This window comes from Chiloscyllium punctatum, unplaced genomic scaffold (assembly GCF_047496795.1).
Source record: "Chiloscyllium punctatum isolate Juve2018m unplaced genomic scaffold, sChiPun1.3 scaffold_1191, whole genome shotgun sequence".
Lineage (NCBI taxonomy): Eukaryota > Metazoa > Chordata > Chondrichthyes > Orectolobiformes > Hemiscylliidae > Chiloscyllium > Chiloscyllium punctatum.
Window position 1 is genome coordinate 30,001 of NW_027310925.1, and position 2,500 is coordinate 32,500.

A 2,500-nucleotide genomic window follows, 5' to 3' on the forward strand; every position below is an offset into this window, starting at 1 on the left:
TCGCAGTTACTAAGGGAATCCTTGTTAGTTTCTTTTCCACCGCTTAGTAATATGCTTAAATTCAGCGGGTTGTCGCGTCTGATCTGAGGTCGTACCCAGAGTCAGAGGATGGCCAGGCCGCACCGCCAGCGTGCGAATCCCCCGCACCACCTCTTAGTGGGCCGGCAAACGTCTCACCGCGGACGGGAGTTTGGCCGACGCCGCGACGGTCAGAGAGCCAGCCACCCGCACGTCGCTCACCACCCTTGGCCAGCGATGGTGTCGACGAGTGGCCGCCCCTGCCGCCTCCCAGCGCCGCCGCGTCCACGCGCGGGGACGTGCTCGGCGCAATTCCACCGGGACCGGAGACCCTCCCCCGTCCACGGCGGGAGGCGAAACTCGGAAGTGCCGGCTGCTTACTCGAGCGGAAGGGTCAGCCTGATTCCTGCCTTGCCGGAGGCCCGGTCGCGGGGGTGACGACCCGCCGCCCGGGACGTGCGAGGCACCAGCAGACAGAGACTGCCCGACGGTCAGAGAGAGGGAGAGAGGAGTGCCGGAGGCTCAAGTGGCGAACGGTCGCGCAGGCACGCCACGCACATCGATCGCCAGCCGCGGAACGGCACGGCCTTCAGTGGGGCCGGCGGGCGACGCCGCTCCTGAACCCAGCGGCCCCGAGCCGGGACGAGTTGAGGAAGGCACGCCGACGGTGACAGGGTACGGAAGACACAGCGGTGGCCTTCTGGCGACTTGGCCCCCGACAGCCCGACGTTCCGCCGTCCTCCCGATGGCCAGGAGGACCGTGCGGGGGGTCGGCCGACGGCGTGGTAGGTGTGCCTGCACGGTGACCGGAGCACACACCACGCCCGCCAACCCCTCCGTACCTCCCGAGACCGGTGGCAGGACGGAGCGGAAAACGTGCGGACTGAACGGGAGAGCCAAGAGCCAGCGATCCACGCGCGTGCGACCGTCCAAGTCACAGCGTTCGACGAAAACCTCCTCCCTCGGCCAGGCACTCGGCGCCCAGCAGGGGAGACAGGATCAGACGCCCCGCCGGCCACTTAAGGCCGAGGACGAACCACGAGACGCGGCGGCCTGCAGCAGCGGGCGGCCTGCAGCTCCCAGCACTCTCAATCGATCAACCATCGAGTCGGGTCAGCGTGTCAAACCGGCGAGCTCCACGGTCAGGCCGGCGGCGCACCAGCACCGGACCTCCGCGGCTCCCTTCACTCTTTCCACTGCCAGCCAACCGAGAGACGGACCCAATGCGGACGTGCAGAGCTTAGGCAGACCCCCCCACTGGAGGCTCAACACTTCGTGGCAGCTCCGTGTCCCAGAGACCAGGAGGGTTGGCACACACACACAGTGTGAACCACCGACAGCCATTCTGGGACCGGTGACAGCCGTGCTGGCCCCACTGCCACGACACAGACGGACGCCAGGCCGCGCTCCCCGGCGGGGGGATGGCGTCGAGCCTGACGAACGGAATGTGCAGGGTGGGGGGGAAAGGCCAAGCGCCTCCGACGCCGGAGGGCTCCGGAGTCTGAACTTAGGGGGACAAAGAGGACGGGTCCTCTGCGACACCCCAGCCGCGCTCCTCGCCAGCCAAGGCGAGTGCGATTGATTGCCAAACGACCCTCAGACAGGCGTGGCCCCGGGGAAGAACCCGGGGCCGCAAAGTGCGTTCAAAGTGTCGATGATCAATGTGTCCTGCAATTCACATTAATTCTCGCAGCTAGCTGCGTTCGTCATCGACGCACGAGCCGAGTGATCCACCGTCAAGAGTTGTCTGAGTTTGTTTTAGGGTCTCTCCCTCGCCAGAGGAAAGCGACCCGGACCGCACATACGCTCCCCACCTTGAGCTACAGCCACCTGCACGCCGGCGTGCGGGCGGAGCAGGTGGCGTGAAGCGATGGGGAGCACCATCCCTGGTGCGGCCCGCAGAAACATACGTCTATTGGGGGGAGGAGGACAGGGCGCCCAAGAGGCGATGCGTGCCCCAACGCACCGCAGCGACGGAGGCAGGATCACCGCCACCATGTCGCCCGCCTAGTATCACGAGGCGTGCAGCAGCTTTGCCCTAGGAAAAGCAGAGGCGGGAACGGGCACCGGCCATCGGTTCGGCAGCGTCACTGACGCGTGCACGTGGCGGCGTGTCGGCGAGCGGACTTCCTGCGAGGAGGCGGGGGCGGCACTCGCCCGAGCAGACGCCCGCCCGGCCCAGCCACCGCCGAGGTGGACTGGGAGTCGCGGCAACGGCTCGTCATACTCGTTCCCACACTCACAGCGCAGCTTGCCCGCAAGCCACCGACCACCGATCGACGCCAGGCGCCCCGACCGAGAGCGGGATCGCTCGTTCGCCCTGCTGGCAGTTCGCTGGGGATCACTACTGCACGGAGCTCGGAGACCGACGGGCGGCAACTCGAGAGTCTTTAAACCACCACCCCCCATCCGGCAAGTGCAAAGAGGCTGTATACGCACAGACGGGTGAGGGGAATAGGTACCCCGTCGGGTTTGAAGGGAG

At 66.8% G+C, this 2,500-nt stretch overlaps 2 non-coding genes across 2 annotated transcripts in view; both read right to left on the minus strand.

Moving 5' to 3' along the window:
• LOC140474816 (28S ribosomal RNA) overlaps window positions 1–92 on the minus strand; it is a 3,837-nt gene extending 3,745 nt beyond the window's left edge. The window contains exon 1 of the ribosomal RNA XR_011959443.1: window positions 1–92. This exon is cut by the window's left edge and continues 3,745 nt beyond it. This is a non-coding gene — a ribosomal RNA (28S ribosomal RNA).
• Window positions 93–1,608: 1,516 nt separating this feature from the next.
• LOC140474812 (5.8S ribosomal RNA) lies at window positions 1,609–1,763 on the minus strand. The gene has a single exon (XR_011959440.1). It is a non-coding gene; the product is annotated as a 5.8S ribosomal RNA (ribosomal RNA).
• Window positions 1,764–2,500: the final 737 nt, after the last annotated feature.